Below are 10,603 nucleotides of genomic sequence, written 5' to 3'. Positions count from 1 at the left end.
ATGTAAGGTTGATAATGATAGTCCCACATACTTGTGGCACTGCCGCCTTGGTCACATAGGTGTCAAACGCATGAAGAAGCTCCATGCAGATGGACTTTTAGAGTCTCTTGATTATGAATCATTTGACACGTGCGAACCATGCCTCATGGGTAAAATGACCAAGACTCCGTTCTCAGGAACAATGGAGCGAGCAACCAACTTATTGGAAATCATACATACTGATGTGTGCGGTCCAATGAGTGTTGAGGCTCGCGGTGGCTATCGTTATGTTCTCACCCTCACTGATGACTTGAGTAGATATGGATATGTCTACTTAATGAAACACAAGTCTGAAACCTTTGAAAAGTTCAAGGAATTTCAGAGTGAGGTTGAGAATCAACGTGACAGGAAAATCAAGTTTCTACGATCAGATCATGGAGGAGAATACTTGAGTCACGAATTTGGCACATACTTAAGAAAATGTGGAATAGTTTCACAACTCACGCCGCCTGGAACACGTCAGCGTAACGGTGTGTCCGAACGTCGTAATCGCACTCTATTGGATATGGTGCGGTCTATGATGTCTCTTACCGATTTACCGCTATCTTTTTGGGGCTATGCTTTAGAGACTGCCGCATTCACTTTAAATAGGGCTCCGTCGAAATCCGTTGAGACGACACCGTATGAATTATGGTTTGGGAAGAAACCTAAGCTGTCGTTTCTAAAAGTTTGGGGATGCGATGCTTATGTGAAGAAACTTCAACCTGAGAAGCTCGAACCCAAGTCGGAAAAATGCGTCTTCATAGGATACCCAAAAGAAACTATTGGGTACACCTTCTACCTCAGATCCGAAGGCAAGATCTTTGTTGCCAAGAATGGGTCCTTTCTAGAGAAAGAGTTTCTCTCGAAAGAAGTAAGTGGGAGGAAAGTAGAGCTTGATGAAGTATTACCTCTTGAACCGGCAAATGGCGCAACTCAAGAAAATGTTCCTGAGGTGCCTGCACCGACTAGAGAGGAAGTTAATGATAATGATCAAGATACTTCTGATCAAGCTCCTACTGAGATTCGAAGGTCCACGAGGACACGTTCCGCACCAGAGTGGTACGGCAACCCTGTCTTGGATATCATGTTGTTATGTTGTTAGACAACGGTGAACCTTCGAACTATGAAGAAGCGATGGCGGGCCCGGATTCCGACAAATGGCTAGAAGCCATGAAATCCGAGATAGGATCCATGTATGAAAACGAAGTATGGACTTTGACTGACTTGCCCGTTGAACGGCGGGCCATAGAGAATAAATGGATCTTTAAGAAGAAGACAAACGCGGATGGTAATGTGACCATCTATAAAGCTCGGCTTGTCGCTAAGGGTTATCGAAAAGTTCAAGGGGTTGACTACGATGAGACTTTCTCACCGGTAGCGAAGCTAAAGTCCGTCCGAATCATGTTAGCAATTGCCGCATTCTACGATTATGAGATATGGCAAATGGACGTCAAAACGGCATTCCTTAATGGTTTCCTTAAGGAAGAATTGTATATGATGCAGCCGGAAGGTTTTGTCGATCCTAAGAATGCTGACAAGGTGTGCAAGCTCCAACGCTCGATTTATGGGCTGGTGCAAGCATCTCGGAGTTGGAACATTCGCTTTGATGAGATGATCAAAGCGTTTGGGTTTACACAGACTTATGGAGAAGCCTGCGTTTACAAGAAAGTGAGTGGGAGCTCTGTAGCATTTCTCATATTATATGTAGATGACATACTATTGATGGGAAATGATATAGAACTCTTGGACAGCATCAAGGCCTACTTGAATAAGAGTTTTTCAATGAAGGACCTTGGAGAAGCTGCTTATATATTAGGCATCAAAATCTATAGAGATAGATCGAGACGCCTCATAGGTCCTTCACAAAGCACATACCTTGATAAGATATTGAAGAAGTTCAATATGGATCATTCTAAGAAGGGGTTCTTACCTGTGTTACAAGGTGTGAAATTGAGCTCAGCTCAATGTCCGACCACGGCAGAAGAAATAGAAGAGATGAGTGTCATCCCCTATGCCTCAGACATAGGTTCTATTATGTATGCCATGCTATGTACCAGACCTGATGTAAACCTTGCCGTAAGTTTGGTAGGCAGATACCAAAGTAATCCCGGCAAGGAACACTGGACAGCGGTCAAGAATATCCTAAAGTACCTGAAAAGGACTAAGGAAATGTTTCTCGTTTATGGAGGTGATGAAGAGCTCGTCATAAAGGGTTACGTCGACGCTAGCTTCGACACAGATCTGGATGACTCTAAGTCACAAACCAGATACGTGTATATGTTGAATGGTGGAGCAGTGAACTACAAGCACATGCTCCAGTGCACCAAAGTTGTTTGAAAAATCACATGTGTGTCTTTGTGTGAATTTCTAGGTCCCATGCAAGAGATGGATGCGAAATTCAAACATCTGGGCGTCGTGGCTCGACCGGAAAGATTGAGAAACTTGGTTTTTTAATACCTGTAAATCCAAAACACGCTAGAAAATCATCAAACTTGGCATGGTGTCATGACATGGCACCAACATGCTGCTGTAATTTTTTTGACCGAATTTGAACATGCTTTGGTGTAAGCTTCTTGCAAACCGAAGCTTCCCTCAAGAAGATTCCTGGTTCCGAGAGGGAATGTGTCACCTCTGTGTGCAAAACGACATACGTACACTGCCTTCTCCCGCCTTAATTTTTTTACACTGCCAGATTAGATCAAATAAAAGTACCGTGCTAAATTTTGGAATTATACCGGGTTTGTTTGGCCTTTTTTATATATTAATTGAGTTTCTGCGCATTTAATGTGCATAATTCTAATTTGAACTACAGGCACATGCTCCAGTGCATCAAAGTTGTTTGAAAAATCACATGTGTGTCCTTCTTCTCCTAACAGTATCGAATATCACATGCTGAACAAGATCTTCATGGAAACCTGCTCGATTTAGATCGGGAAAATCATACAGACTTTATGAAACCATGTGCGATGGCTCGAATCCATAGTCAATCCTACTTTTGATAGGACCAGTTAACAATTGAATCCAATTTTTCCCATTATTTGGGTGAATTTCTAGGTCTCATGCAAGAGATGGGTGTGAAATTCAAACATTTAGGCGTCGTGCCTCAGCCGAAAAGATTGAGAAACTTGGGTTTTTAATTCCTATAAATCCAAAAAACGCCAGAAAATCATGAAACGTGGCATGGTGTCATGACATGGCACCAACATGCTATGGTTATTTTTTTGTCCGATTTACGAAGGCGCACACATTAACAATCAACAAAGTCATTTTGGAATAAGTGCTGTTACGTTACAAATCAGAAACACAAGTATTATTGAAACCGTGGGTGTTCTACTTACCAATTGCATGCGGCCACTCGCCCCCTTTTTTGATTGGCTAGGAGGTGTCGTGAGGGGTAGCTATTTGAGTATGGGAGGCGTGCGATCGGACCCCTGCGCGTGCTCATCGGGAGGAGAGCCCTTTGACCGCTACCAGCTGCGCACCTCCCTCCCAACGTCTCCATTAATGGCGCACGAGCACCTGTTCTACGGCGTGACTATATGTCTCACTGGACTGTGATTTAAGAGAGAAAAATGAGAATCTGGAAAAAAAATTGCACCAATCTTGATGTAAGATTCGACGGACCTATATAGCATCGACTACAACTTATAGCAAGCATGATGAATATAAGGACGATGACAGTGGATAATAATTGTCTTACATATTTAGAAACATAATTAAAAAAGGCACATGCGGCAACGCCCAAAATACAGAAAGGCAAAAGAAGAAGGAAGACAACGATCTAGCTCGCTGATCTCTACTTTGTTGATGCATTGTTGCAGGCCGCGGGAACTAGTCTCCGCGGCGAGCGGCGACAAGCTCTTTCTTGTCCTCTAGATGCTGCTTGAGAGCATCCACAGATTCCTCCATCAGCCTTCTGCGCTCGATGTGCAGCATGGCATTCTCGTCCACAAGTTTCTCGAAGATGACGTCGGTCCTCTTCAACAAGGCAGTGGTCTGATCCTGCTGCTCCGCACTTCCGACAATCTTCTCCCTCAGCAAGTCGCGCTCGGCCCAGAGCTTCACATTGCCCTCATTTAGTTGTCGGATGACGTCGGTACACTGTTCAAACAAGGCTTTTAGGTCATCCTGCAACCTCGCCCACCTGGAGATCTGATCCATCTGCCTAAGGACGAGGGCACGCATGCGCCTGTAAGAGTCCTCGCCTGCCCGCGAGACATTTTCCCAGGCCGCCATGGCGCGGGAGGACATCTCTGCTGCATTCACGGCGCGGCGGGACATCTCTTCTGCTTCCGCGGCATGGCCGGACCAGTCTGCTGCATCGACGGCGCGACGGACCTCCGTGATGCTTCGGCGGCGCGGCGGGACCTCTCTGCTGCTACGACCATGCGCCAGGACATGTTGGCTGCTTTCGTGGTGAGGTGGGACATCTCTTGTGCTTCCGCTTTCAGGCTCACCTCTCCCTGGTGGCAATCTCTCGACCCAGAACTCACGCTGGCCATGGCGGACGCAAGGGAACGATGATGAATGACTTGTTTGTTTTTGACTTTTTGTGAATGAGGAGTTGAGGAGGAATGTGCAGTCATCTTGGAGTAGTAGTATTTATAACCGAGTAGTAATACGCTCCTAAGTGGGAAACCGTTTAGGTTTTGATTGGCGTGAACAGGTTCGCAATTTGGAATGTGACGGGACGCATGCTCAAAATTTACTGACGGTTATAAGTGCGACACTATTCTCGAAAGGCGTAACATGGGCTTGTATGCCTTCTCGGCCGCGTACGTGGCGTTTGCACCATAGGGTGCACCGCAATAGGCAATGTCACCACACGTCTTGTTCCAACAATCGTGCGCGCTCATTATTACCATCGCGCATGCTTCTTTTAATTAGAATGTGTGTGCTCGTCTAGCGCACACACGTTGATCTATTTAACTGTTTCAGTTTGTTGTGGTTAATCGCAAACAGTTCATCCATGTGAAGTGTATGCCATCAATCACAGACACCTTGATCTGGCTGACCCATTTTTGTTCTGTTGCCTAATCGCAAACAGTTAATCCTTCTGAAGCATATGCCCTCAATCACACACATCTTGATCTGGCTGACCGTTTTTTTGTGTTGCCTAATCACAAACAGTTCATCCGAGTGAAACGTATGCTGTACATCGCACACGCCATCATCTGGCTGCCCGTTTCTTTTGTTCCTCCTCATCGCAAACAGTTAATTGAGCTGAACCATATGCCCTGCATCACACACGCAACTAAAATCTGAACCATGTTTGATGCATCCTCCATCGTAAACGTTTTGCACATTTTTCGATGGGTTTTTACACCATCGTTTGTGATTATGTCATCGCACACAGTTTTGTTGAAGGGTCTCTGATCGTAGTGTCGCGTTAGCAGCATCCTGCAGTAGTGTAGGGCGCATCTAGATGTGCTCTAGTTATTGCACATCTAAGTGAGTGTGTTACAGTTGTGTCAAATATTGTGTACAAGGTTGGTTACAGGTAGGCTCTGAGTAGGACTATGTGTAGACAGGGTGGGAGTTGTGTTCTAATAGGACACTTGTATCCTAGGCCTCTCTTATATAGCGGGGTAGACACACGATGTAACCTATGCCAACATAATAGCACAGGAACGCAGGGGAAGCTGGCGACATGTGCCGACATCCAGGGCGACCGGGTGTTGTATTGTAGCGGGTGTCACAAGGAGGAGCGTCCGTAGTCAGGCTCCGGAGATGTAGCCATATCGGTGAACCTCGTAAAAAAATCTCGATGTTGTGCTCATGTGATTGCTTGGTCCTTGGATGATCAACGGCATGCATCGAATTTATTCTAACAAGTGGTATCATGACCTAGGTTGTTTGGAGGTTCTGGATTGTTGATCTAGAGGAAGTACCAAATTTGAGATGTAGCCGACTGCGGTGTAGTTCTCGACGAGATTGAGAAAAGCGATTGGAAGGCAGGCGATGTGAGGCGAGCACAGTGGAGTTCTTGCCGATCAGGTCAGTACCTGATCGACCTGGTTTCAGCGAGACGGGCGTGTAGCAGTGGATTCGGAAGCGCCATGGAGCACTGGTGTATTGCAGCCGTGTAGGGAGCCATAGCCAATGTGGCTTGTGGGTATGCCTAGGATGTGACAGGCTGGCCTAGGTGGCTGGTTATGTGCGTTCTTGATGGGCTAGGCCCTTGTCCAGCCATGAGGTGAAGACCAGAAGGTTTTTGGTTGGAATTTGCTATTAGTACAAGAGGGTGTATCACATCAAGTTTTGCTTGTGTAATTGGACATCACATGAGGAAAGCTCAAATAATTTTTTGCAGGGTTAGCCATACAAAGAATTGTGGTGCATCAGGTACCAAGTTTGAGGTGGAGAAGTTCGACAGAACTGAAAACCTTGTGTTATGGCAGACAAGGGTGAAAATTTGTTGGCACAACAGGGATGCTTGAAGGCGTTGCGGGATGTCAAGCCAGACGGACGATGAGGACTGTGAGGAGTTGCAGATGGTTGCAGTCGGGGTAGTTCGGCTGGGTCAGACTTGTCAGTCTGATGGATCAACGTAAGTCAGTTGGTACAGAAGACGATGGTGGGATCGGCGACCACGACATAAGAGCGTCATGCTGATGGTGACCGACTTCTAGGGCGTGGAAACACGTGGCGCAGGCCCGAGAGCTTGTGTGGCTTCGGCAAGACTATGGCGCGGGGTTGACTGAAGGTGATGTACACACGGAGTTTGGAGTCGACGGGGCGCGAGGGTGGACTAATCATCTACCATGGAGTCATGTTGAAGGTGGAGCTGGAGTCTGGAAGACTTCACTCAGTGTTCATTGAGGGGCTACTGCGTAAGAGCTCATAGAGTCGAAGCCTATTCAGCAGGGAAAAGCAAGGGACACGTAATACGGACTGGAGCCCAGTGGTCTGATGGAAGCGTAAAACTCGTCATTGGTCAGTAATGATCGGTGGTACTCTGCAGTGGGGGTTGAGTGGTGTGGGTTCGCGACCCTTGAGACTCGACCAGTACAGCGGAGGCTCGACGCGGTAATAGCGGTTAGGCGTTTGGTATGCACGGGACAAGGACACAGGCCAGGGCTCTGGTGGTCATACATGTGGTGAGACAACTGCGAATTTGACTCAAGATGACTACAAACAATTGTGAAATTCCTTCAAGTTTCAGACATGCGATCAAGAAAGGAGCGATGATGTTGAGTTCAGATAACTCTTATGTGTAACACCCAATATGTGAGTTGTTCACTTTCACGCAGGTCAGTGATCAGTTTGTGATGGCGTTGGACGGATACTCTGAAAGTTGAGAGCACAAACTAGAGTAACAAGGAACTTAATTTTGCTCGAGTGTTGACTTGGTCAAGAAAAGAAGGGACTACAAATGTTACAGGTGGAGTCATATGGAATCTTGGAGTAGCAGCGGTGCTCATGGGATAAGCTCAAGTCCAATGTACATGGAAGTTTGACACATGAACAAATTCAAGATGGTGCAGAATATTCGCCAAAGATGGAGTTTGTTAGAGTTGTGTTGAATATTTTGTACAAGGTAGGTTACAGTTGGACTCTGAGTAGGACTGTATGTAGACAGGGTAAGAGTTGTGTCCTAATAGGACACTTGTATCCTAGGCCTCTCATATGTAGCGGGGTAGACACACGATGTACCCTATGCGAACATAATAGCACAGGAACACAGGAGAAGCTGGCGGCATGTGCCGGCGTCCAGGGCGACCGGGTGCGGTATTGTAGCAGTGTCATGGGAAGGAGCGCCCGTAGTCAGGCCCCGGGGATGTAGCCATATCGGTCAACCTCGTTAACAAATCTCGGTGTCGTGCTCATGTGATTGCTCGGTCCTTGGATGATCGACGGTATGCCTTGGATTTATTCTAACAAAGTGAATCAAGCATAGAAAGGAAAATAAAAAAAGAAAGAAAGTATTCACACGAATCTCAACGTAAGATCAATGACATAAGAGCATCTCCAACAGCCGCGCTATGCGCCGCGCGCTAAAAACTACTTTGTTGCGCGCCCTTCGCCTGGTTTTGCGCGGCCGGCAGCGCTGGCTCCAACAGCCGCGCCAAAATGCAGCGGGTGCACGCCGCTCTAGCAGCCGCGCTAAAATGCAGCGCGCGCTATCACATGCACATAGAAAAAAATCCTCGTGCTTTTTCCAATAGATATTTTACATTGATAGATAAACGATACATAGATATTTTACATAATTCCAAAGCATAAATAGATAACTATGGTGCAACGACATAAAAAACTACTAGATAGTGCAATTAGATAAAAACTACAACCTACTCCCGGTCGTCATCATCGTCATCCTCGCTGGTCTGGTCCGAGGTATCGAGCCACATGTCGTCCCAACAAGGATCATTATCCGTAAAGATCGACTACCCACCATTTTCAACGATATCGCACTGTGATAACGCCAGGGCCTTCCGCCGACGCCTGTCCAACCGTTCCTCGCGGCGCTTTGCCGTCTGCTTCGCCCAGTAGGCTTGCTCGTCGGAGACGTCCTCCGGGTGGCGCCGGCGCCACCCCGCCATGGCCCGCTCGTCCTCCTCGGCGATGAGGAGGCGGCGCTGCAGCCGAGCGTGCTCCGCACGGTCCTGGTCCGTGATAAGACGAGGCGGAGGGGCGACGTTCTGTGCCTGCTGCCGCGTGTGGACGTCCTGGAAGTTCATCTGCGCGCGCGGCCTGTCTAGGCGCCACGCCGTCGCGTCGTACGCGCGGGCTGCCTTGTGCGCAGTCCGGAAGGTGCCGAGGCCGAGCCGGACATCGCCGGACCGGATCTCGACGTAGTACGAGCCGTTGGGGCGCTGGCGGACGCCGCGGTAGCCCGACGCTCCTCGGCGGCGCGGCGGCGTGGTGGCGCGTCGGTGGCGGTGTGCTGGAGCGGCGACGAAGCAACGAGGAAGTGGGGGAGGCGCGCGTGGCAGCGGAAGAAGAAGGGAGAGTGTGGAATAGACGTGTGGCGAGCGCCGCAATTTAAAGGCACGCCGGAAGCGGTGCGCCAAAAATAGCGCGCGAGCTGCCGCCTTTTCCTCGCGCGCGCAAACGATTCCCGCCACCGCTGGAGCGCCGAAACGTCCTGCGCGCGCTAAAAACTCAGTTTACCGCGCGCGCCTTTTGGCGCGGCTGTTGGAGATGCTCAGAAGATATGCAATACTTATGGCACATCTAGATGTGCTTTAACAAAACTATTTTTTTACAAGATTAGATTTCTTTTTTGAGGTTTCTCTTCTATTGTTCTATCCAAGTCATTTTTTCCTCATTTTTTTCTCTCTGAAAAGTTTTCTGAATTTTCAATCCGTCTGCCTAAGGTCCTTCGTGCGAAGTGGCCCAGGTTGTTCATCTCCGCACCAGTGAAGCTAGGAACAGCCAAGCCCCTCTCATGTGGATCCTCCTCATCGGCATCCTCAACCTAGCAGGGGTTCTTCATCTCTACCTGAAGAACTACTGACGGACATGTCGCGTCAATGCTGAACCTATTTTTAATTAGTAGTTGAGTAATCAGCCAGCAAGATCATGTTTTGATCTTATCCAGTATCATGAGAAGGCTTAGTCATTTGGCAATGTAATAATTAGTTAACTTGATGTACCGATACCAGATTACCAGGCATCTATGGTTCAACATTTTCACAACCCACTTTGGCACTGTTCATTTCAGCTTTGGTTTAGCGCTTGCTAATTCAACACTGAAATTCTGAATTTTACCAGAGACACTGTCTCAATTGCTATGTGATGAATACTTATAGAATTGCTCTTTGAAAGTCTCAGACTGTTTTGCTATCTGATCATAAATAGACATTTTTAGTGACTGTCAGCAATAAATAGACAATTTGTTACATGAAAGTTACTGACTGAATTGCTATGTCACTCACTGATGCGCAATGCTGAGTGTTTCAAAACGGATTGCTGGTCTGCTCCATTTACTGCATTGAATTCATAATCGTAACCTGGTTCTCACCCAAAAACTTCCACGATTCACAACAGACCTTCGTTCCAGTACACCCACAAGCAGACTTTACTACAGTTGATCGAACGTACATGAATCATTTAAAGATGGACCCACTAGGGATGGTATTCAACAGATGTATCCCGGACGTATCTCTGATTTGGAAATGATTTAGGCATTTAATGCCCTGATCCGGCTATAGTAACGTGAGGCGTGGATATCAGTGGGTGGACCACCTCGGTGCCACAAATCCTCATCCGACTCATCTTGCATTACATTGCTGACCTTATCAGAGGAGCTGTGAACACGCATCACCTACTCTAATTTCGCTGCCGTGACTACAGGTCTCGTGGTAAAATTTGATCCCGTGATCTACCTCAAGGGCATGTTCCTGGTTGCATGGTAGACTTTTTTGTTTTTGCTAGAGTAGCATATTGCATGGCCTGGTGGTATAGAAGTCTCTGGTGCGTGGTGTTGCATTCGGAGATTTGCATACGATGATTTGTAGAGTCGTTCATGTACTGCGAAAAGCATTAATAAAATAGAAAAATATATTATTTCACCACCGGGTTACACACCACCTAAGAGCATCGACAGCCGGGCGTCGCAAACCTGCCTCAACGCCGA

General features: G+C 47.3%; 1 pseudogene; it reads right to left on the bottom strand.

Annotated features, from left to right (window-relative positions):
* Positions 1–8,312: 8,312 nt before the first annotated feature.
* On the bottom strand, positions 8,313–9,488 carry LOC147988543 (uncharacterized; annotated as a pseudogene).
* Between the last annotated feature and the right edge of the window lie 1,115 nt (positions 9,489–10,603).

This window comes from Triticum urartu, chromosome 1A, assembly GCF_056163025.1.
Source record: "Triticum urartu cultivar PI428250 chromosome 1A, HENAU_Tu73, whole genome shotgun sequence".
Lineage (NCBI taxonomy): Eukaryota > Viridiplantae > Streptophyta > Magnoliopsida > Poales > Poaceae > Triticum > Triticum urartu.
Note: the sequence above shows the minus strand (reverse complement) of the source record. Positions and strands in the feature narration are given on the sequence as shown.